This window comes from Lissotriton helveticus, chromosome 1_1 (genome assembly GCF_964261635.1).
Source record: "Lissotriton helveticus chromosome 1_1, aLisHel1.1, whole genome shotgun sequence".
Taxonomy (NCBI): Eukaryota; Metazoa; Chordata; class Amphibia; order Caudata; family Salamandridae; genus Lissotriton; species Lissotriton helveticus.
Genome location: NC_136057.1, coordinates 881,747,626 through 881,775,242, shown reverse-complemented (window position 1 = coordinate 881,775,242; position 27,617 = coordinate 881,747,626). Strand labels below are relative to the sequence as shown.

Below are 27,617 nucleotides of genomic sequence, written 5' to 3'. Positions count from 1 at the left end.
TCATTCCCCCGGTCGTAAAAACGACCCCAAAGAATATTCATCTTCCGCCAGAGCTTGGGAATCCCAGGGTCACGAAGCGGACATTGTCCCTTCGCTGGCTACGTGAGGGCAAGAAACAAAATGGATGCCGTATCTAAAATGGAACCCGAGGGTTCAGATGGAAAAACCCGTAAAGGAGACGAACCCTTCTAAGTAGTGTAGCGTAAACGCATACACCTATTAATCTCGTCATTTACGGTTCATAGATACCAAACTCGTCCATATCCGAGCATGCCCAAAACGTCGTAATGATTCTCATGGAACCTCAGCGCTAAGACTAGAACAGTGCCTTCAAAAGAAATCAAGAGGTGGTCTGATTAGTTAAAAAGAAAGGTCTTTAGCTGTTTACGAAAGCTCAACAAATTAGAATTAGTTCTAAGATGAAGGGGAAGTGCGTTCCATAATTTAGAGGCATTATAAGCAAAAGATCGGCCTCCTGCTCTAGCTCTCTGAATCCTGGGGACTTTAGCCAGAAAAGCATGTGATGAGCGGAGTGCTTTGTTGGGTTGGTAGGGTAAGATCAAAGAGTGACTGATTTCTGGGCCGGATTTCCAATATGCTTGGTGAGCAATGCACATAGATTTAAACTTGACTCTCTCCCTAATAGGAAGCCAGTGCAGAGCTTCTATACCAGGCTTTATTGAAATTCTACGAGGAATTCCAAGCAATGTGCGAGCTGCGCAGTTTTGAGTCCGCTGAAGTTTTTGCAGAGTGTACTCAGGCGCCCCAAGGTACAAAGCATTACTGAAATCAAGGCAGGATTGAATTAAGCCTTGTATCATTATATGCTTGGCCTCAAAGGGAGGAAGTGGAAGGATTTATTTTATCATCCTAAGGAGGCCAAAGCAGGTCGGTGACACCTTGGTCGCCTGTGTATGAGTGCCCCGGTCCCTGTAGTACAGAAACCACATGGCTTAGATGCTGGCAACATTTCTGGGGCTCTGCACTAAGCAATCCGGTCCCCAGACACAAGTCTTTGGCCCACCCTTACACTACGCTACCAGTTTGGATTTATTAGCCGAGGTGGACACTTGGGAGGGCACCGCTCTATAGATGTCACTGGTAGATAGTGTCGGTCCATCGGGGGAGATCTTTGATGTCCCTGAGATCTCCAGGAGAAAAGGATGCCAGCCGTTGGGCACTTGGAGAGCACACTTCAGGGCGCCACACTTCAACAGGTACTCGGTCCAGGCCAGTCTCTATTTGGACAATTGTTCTCCATGTGCACAACAGAGTCACTTCAACAGGTACTCGGTCCAGGCCAGTCTCTATTTGGACAATTGTTCTCCATGTGCACAACAGAGTCCTCTGACAATGTGCACCATACAGTCTTGGTTCTCTGATCCCACATCCCCATTGCTGATAGATGGCACTGGTAGTTATACTGTCATGTGTCTTTGAAGTCAGGGTAGCTTAGTGGGATTTCCCTTTGAACCACTGATGTCTCCTCTAAATTATAGGCTTGTTTTGGGGGCTTTAGAATGCTTGATCTTTATTGGGACCATGATCCAGCTCCTAGAGGTTAGGTATCACAGCCTCTGTCTTCAATATATCCCATTCGTCCCTCAAATGGCAAAGGTCTGGCATTCCGGTGGGAGGCCCATAATTTTTGCCTGTTTCACAGATGTGCTCCTCCAGATGCCTGGTGCCCATTGGAACCAGACATAACAGTCCCCAATACTCCTGGAGCATAGAAATGTCCATATTATAGATGTATATAAGGAACGGGGTGGACCCGATACCGTCCAGCTAGAAAGGGTCAATATTAAGGTTCACAAAAAGAGAAAAGAACTAGCTGGACATTTAACCACTATCACTCACTGCAAGACCAAACTATTAATTATAATGATCCAATTATTTAATCATATCAGTATTTAGATCTTTTTGTTATGTCCTCAAAAAGATTTTTTGGGTGTTGGATAAGGAACAACAATGCACACTTCTCGTTATTTGCAAAACATATACAAACCACACATTATATTTCATCTACAATTAGACATAACTGAATTTAGACAAATTCCACATTGCACAGAAAAAAGATACAATAACACATTCTTGAGCCCTTTATTCCAATGCTGATTTCTCCATATTTCAGCGATATGAAGACTTTGATGATGAGTTGGGCAATTGCTGTCTCTAAGAGCTTCTGGGGATAATAGTGGTGTACATGATTATCGAGATGAACTGGGAAATATTATTTTTGCCTCCACCAGAAGCCCGTTAAGTGTTTTCTGGGAGGATTTCACTTGATCTCTTCTTAGTAAGTTTGATATATTCTCTCCACTGTTGCCTTCCAAACATTTCTAGCAGTCACAATCGTGTAGTAGTGAGTTTCTTCATGAGTCCATCTGAGTGATGTTTCAGTAATCTAAGCTTGACATCACCAGGGTTATCAAAAGCTCAACTTAGTCATTCATTCGAAGTAGTGGAAATGTGGGGCCTTATTTATGAAGGCCTTGCGCCGCCGGTGCGTCACTTTTAAAATGGGAAAATGTGACGTACCTTCATAAATAAGGCCCGTGGTGTTTTGCAGCAGAAACGTTTGCAAATGTATGCTCTTCGCCACATAATTAAGTTGAGTATTAAAAGAGAGATTTGAGTTAAAGATTTTTGCTGAATTCCTTACTTTCTCAGTAGTGGAAAGGGTGAAACCAGAATGCGTGACCAATTTAGTGATAGTTGGCCCAAAGATGATCCTCTTCAAGACACCATCTCAGGCTCCTTTCAGTCTAAGGGAGCTCTATTCCTTGCATACATCTTGCGGTTCACCTTGTGTTGATCTAGGAGAAGAGAAAGAAAGTCAATGCTATGGATTTTACTTCGCTGAGACTTAAGAATGGATGGTAGTTGCCTGACCTTCAGAGAACAAATATGCCTATATTGCCTCGCAGTCGTATTGGGATATCAACTTATAAATGGAACATTCCTTTTTTAATATTGCTTTTGATAACCCATATTTGCACAGTAGACTAATTATTGTGTGGTGGACCATGATGTGGTTCTGTGAAAAAATGTATTTTGATATTTTTTAGCATGGTATAATGAACAGTATGAATTAGTGTTAGTAGGCTAATTAATATAGCCATAGCGTGTAATAATTGCAAGTAGTTACTAGAAATTCCTTAAAACATGCAGTGAATAATAATGAATGTTTACAGATCTTGCATGTTTTCTCCTTTAGTGTCTAGGGTTTCGTGTTTAAATGTGTTATTTCCCAGTGTCCTATGGGAAATATGTGTTGTAATATGTGGATGTGTCGTGGTGTTTCCCAATGTCTAATCATTTTGGGGCACATGCATCATTGGTTTTTGCATTCGCAAACGGTGCGAATCGCAAAATTCGGCCGTTTGCAAATGCAAAAACCATTTTTGGGATGCATCATTTTTTTTCATTTTTCACAATTTAAGAAATCACAATTTTTTGCGATTTCTTAAATTGCTATAGCATTTAAGAAATCGCAAATTTTGCGATTTCCTAAATGCTATGCATGATTTTTTTTTGAAAATTACCATGAAGTAAACCTTCATGGTAATTTGCGAAAAGTTTTAAAAATGCACAAAAGTGCCTTTTTGAAACTTATATTTTACACGCACACATGCCCTTGGGACATGTGTGTGAGTAAAATGTACTTACGTGACATTTCAGCGGTGCAGGGGGGGCACCCTTGAAATTGCATTCTCATTTTGCGATTCCTTAATTGCGAATTCGCAAAATGAGAATGCCTTCCCATTGATTCCTATGGGCCTCTAGGACTCGCAATTAAGGAATCGCAAATAAAGAAAATTAAGGAATCACAAAAACTTTTGCAATTTCTTGATGCATAGGATTTTGCAATTCCTAAATTGCGATTCCTTAATTTTCGCAATTTAGGAATCGCAAAATCCTACAATGATGCATGTGACCCTATGGGGCCGATTAGGATGGCGGACGGACTTGCGTCCGTCCGCCACCCCTGAGTTGGAGGGACCGTCCGCATGGGCAGCGGCGGTCCCTCCATAGCAATTAGGATGTGACCGCCACCCTGGCGGTCACATCCTGTATGTTTTAAATTGCGGCGGATGCTGCTTGAAGCAGCATCCGCCGCAATGCAAAAAACGAAAGGTGTGCATTTGCATGCACAAAGCGGCAGGCACCGCGCGGTGCCTGCCGCTTCGTGCACGCAAGGGCAGGGGGGTACCATAGGTACCCCCCATGTGCACCCCCCACGCAACCTTCACCCAGGGGGCCCGCAACGGGCCCCCAAAGTGACTGTCCGTATGCTTTTCCACGGCGGAAAAGCCGCCGCGGAAAAGCATGACTCACCCTGCATCCTAATATGGCTGGCGGTGTCTGATAGACACCGCCAGCCATGTTATTGCTTTTCCGCCGTGGTCGCCTTCCGACCGCGGCGGAAAAGCGGCAGACGGATTGGGAGACCCACCAGCCATCCTGATTTGGCGGTGGGTCTTTCAGGCCTCCTCGGCGGATTTCCCGCATACTCCGGGCCGGCGGTGGCTTCCGCCGGCCCGGAGTATGCGGGAAATCCGCCATCCTAATGACCCCCTATGTCTTTTCAAGACCACAGAACTGATATATGTGATACTACCGTTCTGTGTGTGAGCTTGACTCAGTCCCCTCTCGCTCCTCTGTTGTGTAATGTGATATACAATGTAAAGATGTCATAATGGAGAGTGAACAGTTGGAGAGGAGAACAAAACTTGAGCAGAGAGAATGCCCCCGTCTGATGGGGAATTATTTGCCTTTACACTATCCTGAAGTAAACAAGCTCAACACGAAGGGTGACCTATTTGTGTTTCCAGATCTGCAGCCTGCAAAATTCCAAGAAAACGTATTATTTTTGATACGTTTCTTCGAGCTGACCGTTACTCTATCCTGAAGTAAACAGGCTCAAAACAAAGGGTGACCTATTTGTGTATCCAGGTCTGCAGCCTGCAAAATTCCAAGAAAACAGCTATTTTTCTTATACGTTTCTCCGAGTTGTACTGCAGACTAAAGTTATCATATAAAGAAGATAGCGCACCCGCTGATTGGCTTGGAAAGTGCTCCCATACAGCTTCCGTCAAGAGGATATATATATTGCTTTGAGTGGGAGTTAGGAATCTACCCATTTTATGGTGCTCGGAATTGTGGTTATATTCAGCTGCAAGGGTTGGGACGCTGCTGTCATCTGGCAACCTCTGTAAAAGGAGGTGGCATCCTGCAAATAACACATGGATTAGGTGGTGCCCTGGAGTGATTCGAGTCCAGCACTTGGTACTAATTGGATTGGGGCTTCTTAGCACTGCAGAGGTTCCTGCTCATATTATGCACATTCAGGGTTACTGCACCTTTCTCTCATTGGAAACTGCTGGCCTATCACAATGCTACCCGTGTTTTTCAAGTGCTCTGTGAACCAGGTGAACCAACATTCTTCCACAAACCTGCCCTGGACGGCATACTTTAAGAAAATCTTTCCTAGGATGCGAAAGGACCATTTTAATTTGTCCTGGGACTTTTCTATACAGACACACTCTGATGGGTCTTTTAAGCACCATGAAAGTGGGAAAGGGAGAAAATCTTTAAAGCACAATCAATTTAAAAATACTGCTTCTTGATAAATAAAAACCAAAGGACAATTAAGGAAGGTTAGTTAAATTTATTAGAAAGCCAAACATAATTGAACATAGATACACCTCACCATGAGGGTATAGAATAACAGAGAAAACAGCATAAAGCAAAATCTACACACCCGGTTTAGACAATGCAACATAAACAGAACTATTAGTTCGAGAAGTAGGAGACAGATAATCAAGAAGCAACAGTCCAAATGTTCCTGCATGGAGCATTGGGTGAATGAAGAGTTTTTAAATATTTCCCTACTCTATCACTAGGATGATGTCCCTATGTTAATGAGTAAGTGTTAGAACTGGGGGTCTCTAGTTGGCAAAGTTAGGTACCACTGTCCAAATAGCTTGCTTCTAGTCAGGGCAAGGAGATAACCCTCTGAGATAACCCCTGCTCACCCTCTAGGTAGCTTGGCACGAGCAATCTAGGCTAACCAGAGGCAATGCGTAAAGTATTTGTACCAACACTCACAGTAACACAGTGAAAACACCACAAACTGACTCCACAACAGTTTAGAAAAATAAAGGTATTTAATCTAAACTACACAAGACCAAAACGACAAAAATCCAACATACACAATTCAAGAATATGGTTTCAAAAGAGTTCTTAAGGTTTGCGTTAAAGTTCTTCAAGTTGTGGTAAAATAAACCACAGATGCGTGAAAAGTTCACAGTTGTGTCACGTTTACTCACAGTACCTTTAGTTGCAACAAAGTTCCGAAAAGCAGAAGCTGGTGCGGTGGAAAACAAGCGATGCGTTGCTCCTGAGACCCAGGGGAGGCGATGCGACAGCCCCGCTTCATCAGCGGGCGTATTGCGACGAATCCGGTCTGTATGGGGAGGAAGGCCACTTGTATGGATTCCGGTGCGTAGGTTCCGTAGGAAGTTTGTTCTCGCAAAGGCACGATGCGACGATCTCGGAGGGGCTGCAATGATCTCCGGGGCGATGATGCGCGGTTCAGCGGTGATCCTCTCTCTCGCAGCTCCTCGATGCGATGATTCTGCGACGATGCTCGCAGCGACGTGATGCGGTCCGCAAACAAGCGGTGCGGCGATCTCACCCAGCGACGACAGGCTCTGCGACGACACTGGTAGCGATGTTCGACTTTCCCGCACCGGTCTGGTGCGTCCCGCAAAAGAAGGATGCGACGGCTCTGGCAGCGGCGTCAGGCGCTGCGACGATCTCGACCTTCGTAGCGGCGGAAAACTTCTCGCACTGTCGGGGATGCGCTCCGCAAGTGAGCAATGCGACACTTTTCAATTGCAAAAGTCTCTCAAGCTTAGTTTCAAGCTTCCCAGCACAGGTACAACTTCCAGAGGCCCCACAACTGGATCAAGCACTCTAGGAAGGACAGAACTCTCTCAGCAGAGTTCAGGGAAGCTGGGGGTGAAGTCCTTTTGTTCCTGGGACTTCAAAACAGGGAGCCAGCTCTTCTCAGGCCCTTGGAGATTCCTTCAAGACAGGGGACACAGCACCACAGCAAAGTCCTTCCCCTCTCCTTGGCAGCAAAGCAACAGCAAGTCAGTCCAGCAGAGCAACAGCAGGACAGTCTTCCTTCTTCAGTTTCAGCTTTCTCCTTGGCAGAGGTTCCTTCTTGATTCCAGGATAATCTAATTTTCTGTTGTCAGGGGTCCTGTACTTATACCCCTAAAGTCTTTCTTCTCTCTGTGCATGTGGGCCCTGAGCCCGGTCTGAACCAGTTCTGGGTGTTTCCTGAGTACTTTGTTTTGCTAGCTTCTTCTTTCCTTTCAGAGTGAGGGGCAGGGTCGTCAGCCGCCCAGCAGGAGGTGGAGCCAGCATTGTGGAAGGCATGCACAGCCCTATTCAGGCCCAGGTGCTAACTCCTCCCACCACTCCAGTTGAAAATGCAGTCATTCAGCCTAAGGCTGACTCAGCCAGCCTCCTGGGGAATACCCATCCCCTGTCACTCTCAAACCAGACAGTCAATACACAAACAGGCCCAGGCACACACAAGGGTCAGACAAGAGAACAGCAACCTTCTAAAAGTGCTGTTCTCAAACACAGGATTTAAAAACAACCTTTCCTAAGAGATGTGTTATTAAATTCTGAGTTCAGGGATACTAGATACTTATGTCCTATCTTGTTCCTATGGGAAGAAATACTGGAATCCACTGTAGCCAGCATCCCCCATGTTAATCTATGGAGCAAGATAGCCTTACAATAGTGAAAAACGAAAATGGCTGCCATTCACTACCAGAGCATGTCACCTGCACTAGTACATGCTCTACCTTTTACCTACACTGCACCCTGCCCAGGGGGGTACCTTGGGCCTTCCATAGGGGTGACTGATGTGCACAAAAAGGGAAGGGATAGGCCTGGTCAGTGGGGACACTGACCAGGAGGACATGGCAGTTTCTAAACTGCACACAGGCACTGCAGTGTCAGGCCTGAGACATCATTTTAGGGCTACTCCTGTGGGTGGCACAATCAGTGCTGCAGGCCCATTAGTAGCATTTGTCATCACCAGCCCTGGCACACCCAGTGCACTTTACTAGGGACTTCATGGTGACACAAATATGCCAAACATGTATATCCAATCAGAATAACAATTTACATAGGAAGCACTTACACTCTGGCACTGATCAGCAGTGGCAGAGTGTCCGAAGCATCTAAACCAGCAAAACCGAAATCCAGCACAGCATAAAAAATACAGGAGGTAGAGGCAAAAAGATAGGGGAAACCACGCCAAAGATGCCAGGTCTAACACATGTCCCCTCCAGCTGAAAGTGGGGAGAACTGCCACCCTCTTGGGAGTTCTCTTCACTAAGGCGGAAAAACCTGGACAGACCATCAGCATTGGCGTGTTCTGTGCCAGGGTGGTGTTCCACCGTGAAGTCCATTCCCTGTAGGGAGATGGACCACCTCAACAGTTTTGGGTTCTCACCCCTCATTTGCATTAACCATCTGAGGGGCCTGTGGTCGGTCTGAACACGGAGGTGAGTCCCAAACAGGTAGGGCCTCAACCCAGAGCCCAGACCACAGCAAATGCTTCTCTCTCAATCGCACTCCACCTCTGTTCCCTGGGGAGTAGTCTCCTGCTAATGAAGGCTACCGGCTGGTCTCCATTCTCCTCAGTGACTTGTGAGAGTACTGCTCCCACACCATGCTCTGAAGCGCCTGTCTGTACTACAAACTCACTGGAAAAGTCAGGTGCCTTGAGCACCGGTGCTGTGCACATTGCAGTTTTCAGGGCATCAAAAGCAGTTTGGCAGGCGTCAGTCCAGTCAATTCTTTTGGGCAACTTCTTGGAAGTGAGTTCTGTCAAGGGGGCGACAATGGTGCCATATCCCTTGACAAACCGTCTGTAATACCCGGTGAGTCCTGAAAAGGCTCTCACCTCTGTCTGGGTCTTGGGGGGCTCCCAAGCCAGAATGGTATCAATCTTTGCCTGTAGAGGCGCCACCCGGCCGCTCCCTACCTGGTGTCCCAAATACACCACAGATCCCTGCCCTATCTGGCACTTGCTGGCCTTGATAGTGAGGCCTGCCCTTTGCAGAGCCTTCAACACTTCGCAGAGGTGTTGCAAGTGTTCCTCCCACGTGGAGCTGATCACAGCAATGTCATCCAGGTATGCGGCGCTGAATTCCTCCAGCCCGGTCAGTACCTTGTTACCCAGTCTCTGGAAGGTGGCAGGGGCATTCCTCAACCCAAAGGGCATGACTCGGAACTGGAAGTGCCCCTCTGGCGTTGAAAATGCTGACCTCTCTTTGGCCCCATCAGTTAAGGCAATCTGCCAGTACCCAGAAGTCAAATCAAATGTACTCAGATACTGGGCAGCTCCCAACCGATCCACGAGCTCATCAGCTCTGGGGATGGGGTGTGCGTCAGTCTTCGTGACCGCATTGAGCCCACGGTAGTCCACGCAAAACAGGAGTTCTGGAGGGCCACCAGGTGTAGCAGCTTTCTTTGGCACTAAGACCACTGAGCTAGCCCATGGGCTGCTGGAGGGCTCAATCACCCCTAGCGCCAACATCTTTGAAACCTCTTCCTTGATGCTGGCCCTGACCTTGTCAGCTACCCTGTAAAATTTTTGTTTCACAGGCAGACTGTCTCCAGTGTCCACATCATGGACGCACCAGTTGGTGACTCCTGGAGTCAGGGAGAACAGGGAGGAAAACTGACCCAACACTTGGCGACAGTCACTCTGCTGCTCTGGGGTCAGGGTGGGTGAGAGGACCACACCATCCACTGACCCATCTTGCTCCTTAACTGCCAGGAGGTCAGGGAGAGGATCACTATCCTCTTCCATTCCTGCATCTGTAGCCATGAGCATAGTAACTTCAGACCTCTCAAAGTGGGGTTTGAGGCGGTTCACATGCAAGACTCTCAGGGGCTGCCTGGGAGTCCTCAGGTTAACCAGGTAGGTTACCTCACTCTTCCTTTCCACCACCTCATGTGGCCCAGTCCACTTGTCTTGGAGCGCACACGGCTCCACTGGCTCCATCACCCACACTTTCTGCCCAGGTTGAAATTCGACCAGAGTGGTATTCTGGTCGTACCATCTTTTCATTTCTTCCTGGCTTGCTTCAAGGTTCGCCTGAGCGAGCTTCCTGAAGCGTTGTGACTGGTTGCGGATGGCCAGCACATAGCTGAACACATCCTGGGGGGTTTTCCCACAGGACTTTTCCCAACCCTCCTTCACCAGAGAGAGAGGTCCTCTAACAGGGTGGGCATACAGGAGTTCAAAGGGACTGAACCCTAAGGACTTCTGAGGCGCTTCCCTGTAGGCAAACGACAGGCATGGTAACAAGACGTCCCACTTCCGTCTCATGGGCTCCGCTATGCCCATAATCATACCTTTTAGGGTCCGGTTGAACCTTTCAACCAACCCATTTCCTTGAGGGTGGTAAGGAGTAGTGAACTTATAAGTTACCCCACACTCCTCCCACAGAGACTTCATGTACTTAGAGATGAAGTTGGTACCCCGGTCGGAGACCACCTCTCTGGGGAACCCCACACGGGAAAAGATCCCCATCAATGCACGGCCCACCACGGGTGCTGTGATTGTCCTCAGAGGGACTGCTTCCGGGTACCGGGTGGCATGGTCCACCAAGACCAGGATGAACCTGTTGCCTAAGGCTGTCTTGGAGTCCAGGGGCCCTACAATGTCTATGCCCACCCGCTCGAAAGGGGTGCTCACCACTGGGAAGGGCTGAAGGGGTGCCTTCAGCTTCATTCCAGTCTTGCCACTGGCTTGACAGGTTTGGCAAGGTCTGCAAAAGGAACCAACGTGCTTTCTCATCTGGGGCCAGTGGAAGTGGGTGACAAGCCGGTTCAGGGTCTTGTCTTGCCCCAGACATCCTGCAAGAGGCACGTCATCATAAGCCAGACCCATTAGGAAGTTTCTGAAGCGCTCGGGTACCACCGGGCTCAGCAAACATATGCTCGCTATATAGTAGGTCATCTTCCCAGTAGATAAAGTGATCTCTGGCTGCTCCACCTGCTGCCTGATCTACAGCCTGTTGCCGCAGACCAATGAGGGAAGGGCATTCTTTCTGCACCTGGCAGAATTCCTCCCTGGAGGGACCACCTTCCTGCTGCCAATGGGTAAGCTCAGGTAGGTCTCCCAGTTCGGCCACCTGTTCCCCTGTAGGTTCCAGGGAATCCCCTCAGGTTCTGCTTCTTCCTGGACCGCGGGAACTGCTGGGGCGGGTTTCCCGCGCTCCCTGCCTCTTCCTCTCCTGGCAGGTCTTTGGGCCACTGTTTCAGGCTCCAGTTCTGCTGAATCACCCTTACTGGCTACAATAGCACGCGTGGTCACGCAGATCCACGCAGGCAGACCCAACATCTCCAAGTGAGTTCTGTGTTCTACATCCTTCCATGGAGAACTCTCCAGGTCGTTACCTAACAGACAGTCTACAGGCAAGGCATCACTGACAACTACTTCCAAAAGACCAGAGACTCCCCCCATGCAAAGGGAACACTCGCCAGCTTGCAGAGGCGCACTGAGCTGTCAGCTGCCACTACAGGGCGGAGTACATCAGGGATGATTTGCTCTTCAGACACCCACTGACACCTCATGGATGTCACGCTGGCTCCTGTGTCTCTCAGAGCCTCAACCTCCCTCCCATTGATGGTCACCTTCTGCCCATACTTCTTAGTGTTAGAGGGCAGTAAGGTTTCCTGGACCAACTCTCGGTCTCCTAGAGAGACAAGGGACATAACTGCTAAGCCCATCTCCCCACTCGAAATCAAATCCCCGCTCAAAGCTAGACTTGCCAACCCTGGGGCTGGAGCACCAGTGGGTGTGGGCTTCTTCTTGGGACAGCTTGGAGCGATGTGGCCCTCCTCATTGCAGTGATAGCAAGTAGGGGGACCCTGGTTAGTTCTTCTGTCTCTATTGTCCCGCCTGCCCTTAGGAGGCCATGGCTGTCTAGGTTTGGGGGGTTGGGATTCCTTTCCCTGGGAACTATTTTGGGACCCTTGTGAGAACTCCTTTTGGTTACCCTTGTCCCCCCACTCTTCTGCTGGGGACCCTGCCCACCTTTGGCTGTGGTACCCACAATTCCTCTGTGGACCCTGGTACTGGTCCAGAGGTCCGCCTCCTTAGCAAGCTCAATGGGGTCTGTCAGCTTGCTGTCTAAAAGATGCTGGCGCAGCTCTGGAACACAAAGACTACTCAAGTGCTCCCAACTGAATAAATGCAACAACCCCTTAAAATCAGTTACTTTACTGCCCTTCATCCAACCTTCCAGTGCACGTGAGTACAAATTCACACACTCCATCCAAGTCTCAGACTCTCTCTTCTTGGAGTTTCTAAACTGCAGTCTATACTGTTCTGGAGTAAGGCCATACCTGAGACATAAGGCCTCCTTCATATTGGGGTAGGTCATGGCACCTGCCATCTCTAAGGGCTCTAGAGCACTCCTCCCAGAAGCCTCAAAATGTTTCCACAGGTCCGCCCCCCAATGCTGATCAGGCACACCATTCATCTTCAATGCAATTTCATACGAAGTGAACCAGGCATAAATATCCTCACTTCTATGGTAATTCTGTACCAGGTCTTTGGGAATATATACTTTACTCCCATGCACTGGCTGCGCGCTGCCACCATTAGAACTGGCATCTACCTCCTTGGCTTTCAGATCCAGTTCTCTCGTGCTCAACTCATGAGCCAAAAGCAATTTCTTCTCTTCTAAGGCATGGGCATTTTTGCTCTCCTCCGCCGCCTTTTGTACTTCCAATTGCTTCATTTTCATTTTGATGACTTCCAAGTCATATTCTCTCACTCTCTGATTTTCTTGTAACTCTTCTGGAGAGAGGCCCCTGCTGGAATGGTTGCTGCCAGCTCCTGCACCTACTTTGCCCACTGGCAGATCTGTGACTTGAAAGCTATTTTCTACATCTACATCATCATTTCCCTCTTGTGCCTCCCAATGGGCCTTCAAGATTCTTTGCAGCTCAGGCTTCCTGTAGTTGCTCTTTATGGGGCACTCAAGCTGGGTGCAGAATTCCTGAAGCTATGCAACTGGGTAAGAATACAGATCCTCAATGCGAAATTCTAATTCTGCTTCTGCCCCCTCACTGAGTGCCTTTCTTTCGCAGACATGATGCTTTGAAGAGTTACTAAAAAATCGAATCAAAATCAAAAACCAGTAGTATGTGGTGGCGTAGTGGTCTGCACTCACTAGTGATGTACACCAATTACTGTGGGTCAAGTACAAATACAAGTTCAAATCCCACCACCTGACCACCAATGGTAGAACTGGGGGTCTCTAGTTGGCAGAGGTAGGTACCACTGTCCAAATAGGGACCCTTGCTTCTAGTCAGGGCAAGGAGATAACCCTCTGAGATAACCCCTGCTCACCCTCTAGGTAGCTTGGCACGAGCAGTCTAGCTAACCAGAGGCAATGCGTAAAGTATTTGTACCAACACTCACAGTAACACAGTAAAAACACCACAAACTGACTCCACAACAGTTTAGAAAAATAAAGGTATTTAATCTAAACTACACAAGACCAAAACGACAAAAATCCAACATACACAGTTCAAGAATATGGTTTCAAAAGAGTTCTTAAGGTTTGCGTTAAAGTTCTTCAAGTTGCGGTAAAATAAACCACAGATGCGTGAAAAGTTCACAGTTGCGTCACGTTTACTCACAGTACCTTTTAGTTGCAACAAAGTTCCAAAAAGCAGAAGCTGGTGCGGTGGAAAACAAGCGATGCGTTGCTCCTGAGACCCTGGGGAGGCGATGTGACAGCCCCGCTGCACCAGCGGGCGTGTTGCGACAAATCCGGTCTGTATGGGGAGGAAGGCCACTTGTATGGGTTCCGGTGCGTAGGTTCCGTAGGAAGTTTGTTCTCGCAAAGGCACGATGCGACGATCTCGTAGGGGCTGCGACGATCTCCGGGGCGACGATGCGCGGTCCAGCGGTGATCCTCATCCTCGCAGCTCCTCGATGCGATGATTCTGCGACGATGCTCGCAGCGACGTGATGCGGTCCGTAAGCAAGCGGTGTGGTGATCTCACCCAGCGACGACAGGCTCTTTGACGACACTCGCAGCGATGTTCGACTTTCCCGCACCGGTCTGGTGCGTCCCGCAAACGAAGGATGCGACGGCTCTGGCAGCGGCGTCAGGTGCTGCGACGATCTCGACCTTCGTAGCGGCGGGAAACTTCTCGCACTGTCGGGGATGCGCTCCGCAAGCGAGCGATGCAACACTTTTCAATTGCAAAAGTCTCTCAAGCTTAGTTTCAAGCTTCCCAGCCCAGGTACAACTTCCAGAGGCCCCACAACTGGATCAAGCACTCTAGGAAGGACAGAACTCTCTCAGCAGAGTTCAGGGAAGCTGTGGTGAAGTCCTTTTGTTCCTGGGATTTCAGAACAGGGAGCCAGCTCTTCTCAGGCCCTTGGAGATTCCTTCAAGACAGGGGACACAGAACCACAGCAAAGTCCTGCCCCTCTCCTTGGCAGCAAAGCAACAGCAGGTCAGTCCAGCAGAGCAACAGCAGGACAGTCTTCCTTCTTCAGTTTCAGCTTTATCCTTGGCAGAGGTTCCTTCTTGATTCCAGGATGATCTAATTTTCTGTTGTCAGGGGTCCTGTACTTTTACCCCTAAAGTCTTTGTTCTCTCTGTGCATGTGGGCCCTGAGCCCGGTCTGAACCAGTTCTGGGTGTTTCCTGAGTACTTTGTTTTGCTGGCTTCTTCTTTACTTTCAGAGTGAGGGGTAGGGTCGTCAGCCGCCCAGCAAGAGGTGGAGCCAGCATTGTGGAAGGCAGGCACAGCCCTATTCAGGCCCAGGTGCTAACTCCTCCCACCACTCCAGTTGCAAATGCAGTCATTCAGCCTAGGGCTGACTCAGCCAGCCTCCTGGGGAATCCCCAGCCCCTGTCACTCTCAAACCAGACAGTCAATACACAAACAGGCCCAGGCACACAGAAGGGTCAGACAAGAGAACAGCAACTTTCTAAAAGTGCTGTTCTCAAACACAGGATTTAAAAACAACCTTTCCTAAGAGATGTGTTATTAAATTCTGAGTTCAGGGATACTAGATACTTATGTCCTATCTTGTTCCTATGGGAAGAAATACTGGAAGCCCCTGTAGGCAGCATCCCCCATGTTAATCTATGGAGCAAGATAGCCTTACAATAGTGAAAAACGAAAATGGCTGCCATTCACTACCAGAGCATGTCACCTGCACTAGTACATGCTCTACCTTTTACCTACACTGCACCCTGCCCAGGGGGGTACCTTGGGCCTTCCATAGGGGTGACTGATGTGCACAAAAAGGGAAGGGGTAGGCCTGGTCAGTGGGGACACTGACCAGGAGGACATGGCAGTTTCTAAACTGCACACAGGCACTGCAGTGTCAGGCCTGAGACATCATTTTAGGGCTACTCCTGTGGGTGGCACAATCAGTGCTGCAGGCCCACTAGTAGCATTTGTCATCACCAGCCCTGGCACACCCAGTGCACTTTACTAGGGACTTCATGGTGACACAAATATGCCAAACATGTATATCCAATCAGAATAACAATTTACATAGGGAGCACTTATATTCTGGCACTGATCAGCAGTGGCAGAGTGTCCAAAGCATCTAAACCAGCAAAAACGAAATCCAGCACAGCATAAAAAATACAGGAGGTAGAGGCAAAAAGATAGGGGGAAACCACGCCAAAGATGCCAGGTCTAACAGTAAGTATTTCCAATCAGGAGGAAAGGTGTCAGTAGTGGAGTCATCCTAAGAAGTCTATCCACTGTTGAGATGGGTCAAGCAGCATAAAGCCACCATAACAAGAGAAGGAGCTCATTCTGAGATTCTCCCTCTCCAAAAGGCAAAATGATGTGGACATCTATCCTTAATTCCAACAACCAGTTATCCACAGGTTGAATTCCCATGATGCACTTCTCGCTCATACTCCACAATAGGTACAGTCATGAGTGTACATTTTCACAATGTTCTACAGGTACATCCTTTGCAACAATCCATCCTTATTCCCGTGCCTTCTCCCGTGTGAAACCGACTTTTTCCCTTATTGCCTTTAAGCAATGTAATTGTAACTTCTTCTCTCCTTGCCTAGCTACTAAAACAAAGACATTAGTTTTCCTAGGAGAATGTTTCTCCACCTGCAATGCAAAATGTGAGAAAGAACAGCTTCCTCAGTGCACATGAAATTCAGAACATGAATTCTAAAGCGAGAGTTTGTCAGGGGTTTGCATTTCAGGCCGCCAGCTTCGGCTAACATAAGAATGTATCACTTAAGCATTACGATTTGCTTAACTAATTTACATTTCCGCTAACACATTTACTTAATTATGAAAATTATCATTATTAAAGACAATTAGTACATGAGTAGTGTTAAACTTCACAAGGTTTCTTCTTGTTAATATTTTCTGCTAGTTACATTTATTTCCTACGTTAACTCCTCATATTACTTGTCAGTAAATAAAATATGTCACGTAGACACATTAACATGATTCACAATTCTAAAACTAATATTTACATAAAACAGGATTATTTGCAGGTGTGCTCTACACATGATTATGATGCACCTCTGCAGAAAAGTAAAATGCAATACCAAACTTCAGATGTAAAATGAAATATAAATGCTCCATGGATGTAAGCTGTACTAAAACTAGCAGGATGTTTATGCACAACCACTTGATAAAAAGTTACATCTAAATACAAATAGTGACTCGATTTGCGGAACTAAAGTCTGCAACATGACAATATGGTCCGAAAATATGGCTTTTACTGAAATGTATGAGCTAAAATGTGGACAACAGCTAACTAAATGATTCTCTAAAGGTGGCTCTCATTAGCTTGATGGATTTACCATTCTTACAATCTGACCGGATTTGTAGAAGTCCTCAAAGACTGCTTGCATAGTTAAGTGGTTCTTGTCTAATTTCACATCACTCATCAACATCTTACTAATGTGATATTTATAATTAATTCCGGAAACAGGCCTTTCAAAGTTCATTTTGAAGTGATGTGGGTTACAGTTCTGCAATCATGTCTTCTTCCACGTATCAGGTTGACCTCACTCCACTAGTCTTCAGAAAGAATACGCTCTCACTGCTCCTGCGATGCATAAATGAATTATTCCCTCTATTTAGTCATTAACATTCTTAGAAGACATGTACAATAACTACTGGACATGGGAATGCCCATTTAATTGTTAGACAAATTCATTTTTTTAGAACATATTGTTCATTGTTTTGGGACAATACATTCCCGTTTTCCTTCTACTCAAAACCAAATGTGTGAGCCATTAAAGTCTACTCCCACTGTAGGCACTGCACCAAGTGTGACCAATATACCCTTAAATATATTATGAAACGGTAGGTAAAGACAAGTTAACAGCTATTCCTTTCTAAACTTTAAGTTATTTTTGGAGTGTAGAGAGATGAAGTGGAGTTGGCTTTGTGGGGCTGAGAAAGGCAAACAGGCTGCCAACACTGCTGGTGGCGGGAGAAAAGGGAGAACGAGAACGGAGAGGATGAGGAAGGAGATGACCCAGAAAAGAAACCGTCAGGTTGTGTGAGGCAGCGCCCTTCCTATGCTGGTGCCAGTGGTGTAGCAAAAGCCCCAGCAGCCCCCACGGTGCAAGGGGGCCCTCGAGCTCCAGAGGACCCCTTTAGTTAAAGTTGTAGGTGGTGGGCCGGGGAGGGGGGCCACCCTGCATGTACTTTGTAGGGGGCCCCCTCATGTTTCATTACACCACTGGCTGGTGCAGTGTGAGGGAAGGGTGCATTGGCTAACTGCATGATAAGGAAAGTGGGGAGGTTTTTTACAGTAGCGGTCGGTGGTAGGAGTGCTGCCGGGCAGTGACGTGAGGAGGGGCAGGGGAAAGGTGGGGGGGGGGTAGTAAATTACAGAATATGGACGAATACAGGTAGTAAATATAAAAATGGAGAGCAGTAGAAATAGGACCAGGACAGAATAAAGAGCTAGATTAGTGACTTTCAGGGGCTGAGGAAGACTGAGGAACGTTACGTGAGAGGGCCTGTTCCTACGAGGCTGTTGAGCACTGCACATGCAACTGTGGTCAGGATGAAGAGGAGTGAAGACAAAGTCAAGAAAGGTGAACGGGTTTCTCCGTGTGGAATAAAGAAATACTCAGACTGTTTTAGTGGGAAGGAGGCGCAATGAGGCTGGCTGGCCAGGTCATGCGTAACAGAGAGCATAGAACAGGCTCATGTGCTGGGGAGCGGGAAATATAGGCGTCCAGTGTACCACAAACTGTCACTGATGCAGACATAGGCTGGGAACCATGTATTTGTAACACAAATTCACCAGAATTTATGATCTTCTACTACATCACGCTTGAAAGAAAAACATTTTGTCGATTTGAATAAGAGTAATCAAAGAACCACAGAAAAACATATTTAAAGTAGTATTTCATTTTTATAAAATGTGTTTAATGTATTTGGAACAGCCTAAGTTAAAAAAAATACTCATATTTAGCTGCAGCTTCTGCTCAATTCTTGCCAGCTATTCAGTATTAGATGAAATACCGAGCATTCTCCTTGGTGGGTTGTATGTCAGAATAATAAGTATAAAAATATTACGGTACATAAATATCGTAGCCAGCATATTGACAACCACAATATTATGAAGATAAATATATTTAAGAAAGTACAGATTTACTATTAATAAATTCATGTAATTTGACAATTTTGAACTTGTCGCGGTACATACAAGTGGAGTTAACAAATAGTAAATTTCCACTTACCTTTACATGCTTGCCTTCACAGTATTTTTGTAGTGTGGCATATTTCATATTTACGTATGAAACCTTGCTCCATCAGTAGCTGATATTCGGCCTACAATATTTTTGAACCATAATACTTAAAACCCTACATTGTGATACAATATAGTTTTGTCCACCCTCCGGTTAGTAAATATATAGTATGACAGCTCAAGAGACGTGTTAGATGGCTGCTTCATCAAAACCAAAAAGGTGACATAATATAATAACTGAGCAGTAAAATATAGAACTATAGATGGGTAAAAGGGAATTGTGGGGATGTTTTTCACCAAGGGGAAATGAGTGATATCAGACAACTAGGGCGAAGCTCAAGCTGCCTGTGATGTCCCTCTGTATCCCGTTGTGAAAAATATACCTGTAATTCACTTTTTATTTCTATAATTGTATGTTATGCATGGCGCCCAAAATCATCTGCCCCTGATTTCAGCTGCTACGCAGGGGCAGAGGAGTGATGGGCAACCTGGACCCAGTTATGCATCCGTGTCCAAAAGGGAAACAATAAAAAGGTACCTGCCACCCTTGACGCACCCCTATCACTTTCCCTGCCCTATTTCCCTCTGCTGCAGCTGTGCTTTCTGCTTTCATTAAAACCAGACAAGCACCGCTGCACTCAGAGGGGCCTGTCAGCCTGACCTGGAGGCCTTTATGACATAGCAAGAGGGGGGTTGGGAGTTTTGTTGTTGACTGTTGCTACGTCATAGCATTGAGTTACAACATATGGAAACTAAAATAAACAATAGTGGCTCTCTATAGGAGCACAACACAGCAAAGTAGTGATAGCTCCAAAAAGAACTGGCTTATTGCTGAATACAGGCTAGGGGTTGTGGTGTCATCTTGTGGGGGAAAAAATAGAAAATATGTCACCAACTGTTCTTATCTTCTGTTTAACATATCTAGCTTCTACCAGTTACTGTGTGATTTGCAGTGGCAACATGTGATTAATTTTATTAAGTTACTGAAATCTGACCTTCAGTTTGTTTCTCAACAGGTTACTCGATAGATCAAAGCCAGACTGAAGAGTCTAGTGATGAAAATATTTAACTACACCTTGTTGAAGTTCCATAACAAAGACTACACTCCAAGGGCAATTTTATTACAGCGACGACGTAACCTTCAGAACAGTGACTTACAACGAAGGCATCAGACAATGAGCACAAGAACTACCAACACAGACTTTTGAACTTCTTTCTTGTCAATATTTCTATTGCTTGAACTACGGACAATTGTGAGATTGCAGATATAAGCAGGATTTTTACAGCAGGAGTCTTTACAGATATCGGGCAGAAGATGGACTTCAAGGACAAAATAAAAGAAGAGAGGGTCATTTAATTTCTCCTCTTTTTACATTCTGGAAAGCAGCCTCATGTAAGAGCTGGTTAATTCCCAATGGCATGCTCTCGCCACTGGAGGAACGCAGCACTCGTTTAATCAAATTTCCTTTTCAGAAATTGTCCTCCGGCATGATGCGGATTCGGTCATTTTTATTTGCATTCTAATCTCAGAGCTTTGAAAGGCTACATATTTCAATAGCTTGAAGTTGCTTTTGTTGTAGGTCTGGAAATGTATATGCATTGTTAATAATTATTGTTGACAAGTAATAGTTATCTGAGTACATCCCTCATGTCCAAAGGTAGAGCCAGTCTGACATGTTTCCCTGAGGCTAACCAAGTAGAGCAGGTCCTTGGCAGCTAGATAAGTGGTGCCCAAAACAGGTTTAGCACTTTCATTACAAAGTACTTCATTCCGTCACAATCCAATTTTGTTTTTAGCGGGAGATTAATGGGTGTTATAAACTTGATTTAAAAAAAAAAATAATATTCAGACTTTTACACAGTGAGGTAATTGTTTGAGAGAGGAAATGAGCCCCGTCGCTAGCAGGGTTATAAAAGTCCACCAATCGGTTGCAAATAAAAGAACACACACAATGCTGTGTGGGGGAGATGTTGACAAGTTCTTCACTGGAAGTAGAAGATGTGGGTTCGAACCCTGGGCCTATTGTTGGCAATTCACTTTGTCTCCTTATTCTGCCATCTAATAATGTGAAATATACATTGTGCTAATTAAAGCTTTGTTTTCCCAAAACACAACACTCATTAAGGCAGCAGGAAAGTGCTCAATGAATTTTCACACTAACTATGAAAAGAAGACCTTTATCATATTTCCCATACATGGCACTTTCGACGAGGAACCCATGATGAAGTAGAATACTGTAATCCCGAAACCTTCCACACACAATGTTTTTTGTAAAATATCTTTTCGTATAATTGGCAGTTGCACGGCGGATATCATGTTTTGCACAAAGCCTTAAATGCCTAGGAACATTTTTTTCCAAAGTTGTTCCATAAGGACATATTTAGAATAAACCGTCTTTCAAGTTGATTCATATATTTAGAGCAAACTGCCTTTCAAGTTGATTCTAAGTAGAGTTGCATACATAATTCTGTTTTGCTGACATGCTACAAACTTACCTGAAACAGGAATGATAAAAGAAGAAGGGGCAGGTGGGCAATGACAAAGCAAGTACTAAAAATTCGATGAAGAGGCCAATGCCATAAAGAGCAATTCGACGTCCTTTGCTCCTATTATCTGATTAGATCATGACTGCAAAAAGAATACTCAGAGTTGTAAGCACAATCTACGCTGCCTGCCTGCTTTGTTTACCGGTATACAGCCAACAAGAGGAAATCTTTTCTTTAGGATTATTTTTAACAATCACTGACATAGCAAATTAGATATAAATTGGTTTCTAGAATGGATGAGCACCCTCGAGGGCTTCAGTTTGTCGAAATATGCAAGGCTGATCCAAGACCATTTCATTATCTCTGCTCTATTATTGCACAGGAGAGCTAAAATTTAATGACCGCTGGAAATACACTTAAGATGCATATTTTGTCATTATGCTGCAGAATAATCATAGAGACTAATGTTTAAAAGGGAGTGATTTTTCCTAGTTACATTTAAATTAGAATAAACTGTTTTGTGGGTTCAGCTAGGCATTCGAATAATTTAACATAGACCATCATCGAATGATTTTGTGCTGATGGAGGAAACACAGTGTCTAAAATAATTGTCCATTTGTATGAAAAAACACCATTCAAAAATGAGTTTTATTTATGTAAAACAGGGTCTCAAACAGCCAATTTACTCATCTTGCAGCTAGATAATTCTTTCTTTTAGGTTTGTTTTCTGTAGAACATGACAATGGAAAAACTGTATCATAATAATATATGCATAAACATAGGTGAAAAATAACAAGGAATTTGAAGTAAAGGAACTAGAACATTTGCAGTAGATTCATGTCGTGGCTATTCATATCAAAGTAAATAAACTTTTGTATCAAATGGAATCACTCTGTGGATATAAACTTTGCAAACCAACGGTAGTTCTTTTCTCCCGTGCAGGATTTGTCTTTTTGTGTTAGAAAGGGAAATTCACTAGCAATAGGATTTTTCCACACATTCCAAGGTTATGCAAAAGAACTGCAGAGAAGATTAAAGTTGAAAAATTTCAGAATTGTAACCCTTGGCCGACTCTAAAAGCTCTGGAAAGATCTGGCCAAGCAAGTTGAATCCTTTTTCCAACTAGCATAACATATACTTTATGCTGTTTAACTGTACTGCATAGTTTAGAGTAAATATACTATCTCTAACAGCAATTATGTAGAAAGCTAAATGTTGGCTTTTGTAATTGAAAAAGGTTTCTAAAGATTTCAGTGTTAAAATATTACATGGACAGCTAGAGTGCACGTCTACCTCACACGAAGAACAGGTAAAGTGTGGTTGTTACATGCAAACATTGTAGACATATATGCACAAAGAACACACATATAAATACACTCCAATACAGTGGTTGTCATGTGTTTAAGCTGTGCTCACACATAGAACATGTGCAATGTATTATGCAGGCTGCAGCAGTGGAAGTTTTCTCATGCACATAGAACTATTGCACAAGCAGTAGCAGTGCAAGCAACCCCCCCACACACAGTAACACAGTGAAAACACTACAAAAGGAATCCACACCAGTTTAGAACAATAGCCAATATGTATCTGATTTACAACAAGACCAAAATAACAAGAATTCAACATACACAAGTCAAGAATTGAATTTCCAAAGATTAAATAAAGTTATAGCTCCTAGAAATCAATGGTTGCGCTTGACCAGGACAAAGTACCTTAGATGCCCTGAAAATGAAAGAAGATGCATGGTGCAGGGGAGGCGAGGCATTGAAAAAGCATTTGATACATCAGTTCTTTACTGCTCAGAAGGTCGTTAGCACATTGATGCTTGGGGACAGAGTGTTGTTCAGAGGAGGTGATGCGCCAATTCCTTAAGAGGGGGGGCAGAGTCACTGAGCCTTCCACGTCTGGGGACGATGCTTGGCGCAAAGTAGGAGATGCATCATTTGTGAACATAATATATTGGTTCTGTACTGCTGTGCGGTGCCGATGAAGAACTTGGTGCCCAAAGACAATGCGTTGATGCTGCATCAAAAGTCAAGTCGCGCTGTATCGATTCAACAGTGTCGAAGCAGGCCCAGTATCAGAGTCAGAGCAGTGCATAACAGACTTCAGTGATGCAAGGCTCAGGACTCATGCAGTGGTGAATATTTGGAGCCGCTGCAGTGAAAAGTTGGGGCTTGCGTTGTAAGCCACAGTCATTGCGTCAAGCGGGGACCACGCTTTGGTGAAAGAAGTGGCAATACATCGAGTTTTGTCTATGTTGCACTGGTTCCGAATGGCGCTTGGAGTCAATGCATTGATTTTTCTTCTAGAGCCCCAGAACTCACTTCCAAGGGTGCAGGAACTGGATTTAGCACCACTTGGTAGATTAGGGCTTGGAGAGGAGGATGTAGAAAGCAAAGTCCAGGCCTTTCACCCTCAGGACAGAAGCAGCAAGCATCAGGCCAGCACAGCAATGCAAACAGCAATGTGGCAGTCTCTCCTGACAGCAGCACCACTTTACTTCTTGGCAGAATGACCTCAATACAGAAGTGTCTTGAGTACATGGTGCCACAGGTCCAGTACTTATACCCATTTCAGCCTTTGTAATAGCCAAACTTCAAAGAAAGGTCTTTGTGGTGCGCAAGGCCGTGCCCTTCCCTGCATTGGACTTCTCTGTGTGGGGACAGGCACAGCCCTATTCAGGTGTCAGTGTCACCTCCTCCCACCACTCTTGCTCAGGAAGGCCCATCAGCCTGTGATTAAAAAAACATTTTTGGAATAATATCCAGTGGTCCGTCTCTGTCTGTGCAGCGAAGCCAGGAGCGACGGACTATCAATATATATATATATATATATATATATATATATATATATATATATATATCCATAAACAAAAACACTCCTGTGGGAGATCCCTTGCCTTTTTCGGGGTGGCTCGGTGCCGGCGGAGCAGCCAGTAATCAATATTAGCATAAAAGCTGAGTTCCAACGAGCACTCGGGTCATCAAAAGACACACCAGCGTTTCGCGCTTCACAGAGTGTGTGAACAAGCTCTCTGTGAAAATAAAATTGATATTTTGTACAACTATATTTTTTACATCGATATTTTTGTTTCAATATTATTTTACTTTGGTACTTGCCTGTTTAAGTATAGTGAGGCGATATTTTTGCATTCCATATTTTTTCATCAATATTTTTTACTTCTATAATTTTTTCATCGCTATTCTGTCAGTGAACCATAATTTGGGTTATGCCGGAGACATCCCACTTAGTTACCCAAATCATCCCGGTATTAATAAAAATATATCCCTCTTGTTAGAAATGGGGATCTCTAATTGGCCGAGGTAGGTACCTTTGTTCAAGTAGGGACCCTTGCTTCTAGTCAGGGTAAAGGAGATACACACGTTAAATAACCCCTGCTCACCCCCTTGGTGGCTTGGCATGAGCAGACAGGCTTATCCCAAAGGCAATGTGTAAAGTATTTGTACTTAAAACACACAGTTATACAGTGAAAACACCACAAATGGGCACCACACCAATTTAGGAAAATAAGTTATATTTATCTAAACCAAACAAGACCAAAACGACAAATATCCAACATACATATCTCAAAATAGCACTTAAAAACAATGACTTGCATAAATAGCACTTGTAGAAACAAATAGCTCCACTTGAAGCTAATACGACGTTGTGACAGCCATAAATACAAAGTGCAGCGCTGACTTCGAGGTGCGCACCGTCGGGCATTAAGTCACACGGACCCCCAAACAACAGTTCCTTGGAGAACAAAGTCTGTGAACGATGCACAGTGTCGTGGAGGTGAGGCGTCGATGTCGAGGCCGGTTCCCAGGTTGCCAAGGAAGAAGCAAGGCATCGTATCCGTGAGGAGGTAACTTGTCGAGACTTTGTGATTCTTCAACATATGAACTGTCTTTGTATGGTACAATGTATGAAATGGGTGACCACATCAGTGACAATGAGAGAATAGTGGCAACAAAAAATCTATCAGTCTCGGTCACTGTGTGTCTATATGTATAGTAAAAAAAAAAATCTTTTTATTAAAACATAACATCTCCATTTCAATACACATCCGGTAGCAGTGGGAATTCATTGGTACATTTACAGTATACAAATCGAAAAATTATTAGACGAGTTCCGTGGTGGCCTACTCTCCTAGTGTGTCCTGTACAAGATGTACATTTCTCTAAAAGCGTTCCATAACCCTCTCTACTCAGATCCTCCCCCCATGTTGGCCCAGAACCCCCCCTTCCTTCCCCCCCCTTCACTACTGGGCTATTCCCCTGTGCGCTTGTGGGTGGGTGGTCTTGCAGACAGTAGGGTTTCGCGAGAGCCCGCGAAGGGTGTGTTTCAGGGAGTGGATTCCACACAGGGCCCCGTTAATCCAGTGGTGAACAATCAGGGGGGCTCAGCCAGTCTCCCCTGTAATGCCTCCACGCCCGCCATACCTTTTCCCATTTCTTGGGACAGCCCCGACTGTCATAGATTACCTTCTCGGCTCTCTGGCACCAATCTAGGTCCCTCTCCCATCCTTCCACCGTTGGCACCAAGTCGCTCCCCCAAAGTCGGGCTATGTTTTGCTTGGCCACCATACTGGCGAGGGCCAGCCTTGTCTCCCTTGGGCCAGGTAACATCACTCGTCACCCCTAAGATATGCCACCTTGCCTCTAGCGGTACCTCCGCCCCAATCACTTCTTCATGATGTCCTGCAGTTGGACCCAGTAAGCGCGGATTTTAGGCAGTCCCAAAGGATGTGGAAGAAGGTGCCCTCTTCCCCGCAGCCCCGTAGACAAAATTGTGAAGCTGCAAATCCCATCCTGTAGTGCAGCGTCCGTGAGGTGTAGGACCTATGAAGGATAGGCAGCTGTACCAGCCTGAATCGAGCCCAGATCGCCACCTCTCTGGGACATTGCAAAGCCTCATTCCAATCGTCATCTTCCAATAGGCCAAAGTCTGACTCCCATTTCTCCCTCAGTGGGCCCAAGATGTCTGGGAGGTTATTGACCAGCTTTTTATAGGTGAGGGAGATAGCTTTGTCAATCATAGGGTGAGCAATAGTCTGTCTTCAAGTGGAGCGTATTTGGGTAGCTGCTCCCCCGGCTTCAAGTGTGTGCGCATGGCATGTTTGAGTTGTTGATAGTGCAGGAATTCCCCATCGCCCATGTTGAACTCCTTCTGTAAAGTTACGAAGTCCACCAATTCTCCCTTTTTCCATACATACCCCAGCGTATCCATACCTATCAGACTCCATCGGCGCAAGTCTCGCAATTTCACTACCTCCCGAAGAAAGCCACCTTTCTACAGGGATTCTGTGCTGTAAGTTTCGCATCCCACCCCAGTGATTTCGTTGTCCTCTTCCACACCTCTATCACCACCGCTGTCTGAGGGGGCAAGTTCTGGCTGCGTCTGGATTTAGAGTACAAGGCCGCCAGATATGAATCTTCTCCCAGGGCCATGCGGTCCTCTTGATACGCTGGTTCCTCCAACGGGGCAAATACCCAGCCGTTTATGTTGACCAACTGTGTTGCCCAGTAGTAAAGGCGAATGTCTGGCACCGCCAACCCGATATGTATAGTTTTTTATGTACCCCCATAAATATATTTTTCAACATAAATTTGTGTTTCAAGAAGTATACAATAGTCGTGTGTTTTGTTCCTTTACATATCTATTTGGATTGTTTATGTTAAAATAAGTCATTCATTTTTTGAAAAACTACAATGTAAGCTACTACTCAGAGCTTACAGTAGATGATTTCTAGAAAAGCATAAAAACAAGCAGAAGAATAATTCCCTTGTAGCCACCCATACCCGTTTATACGTAAATTACCCTAGCCTCCAAGGGTCTATTTGGTTCCCCATATCTCCCCCTTTTTATTTAACAAAACTGGAGTAGGTACCTCCTGGCAGGTCGGAACTCCCAGCAGTGGAGTTCAGTGGAGCTGGTGGTGAAATCTTTGTGTCCTTGGGCTTCAGAACAGGAGGCCAGCACAAACAAGCCCTTGGAGATTCTTCTTCAAGCAAGTTCTCAGCAAAGTTCCAGTCTTTATCCTCTTCCTTGGCAGAAGCAGCAACTGCAGGCCAGCCCAGTGGAGCACACAGCAAAGGGACAGTACTCCTCCTTACAGCTCTCCAGCTCTTCTCATTGGCAAAAGGTTCCTCTTGAGTCCAGAAGTAATCTAATTCTCTCTAGTTTAAGGTCCAGTACTTATACCCCCGTTTCTCTTTGTTCTCTTTGTGGAAAGGGTCTCTGAGCCCAGCCCAAACCTTCTCTGTCCTCTC

General features: G+C 45.6%; 1 protein-coding gene across 1 annotated transcript in view; it reads left to right on the top strand.

Moving 5' to 3' along the window:
• Window positions 1-22,221, top strand: part of TAFA2 (TAFA chemokine like family member 2) — a 1,231,988-nt gene extending 1,209,767 nt beyond the window's left edge. The window contains exon 9 of the mRNA XM_078655863.1: window positions 19,869-22,221. The gene's annotated coding sequence lies outside the window, so the exon portion shown is untranslated. The remainder of the gene's footprint in view (window positions 1-19,868) is intronic.
• The last annotated feature ends 5,396 nt before the right edge of the window (window positions 22,222-27,617 follow it).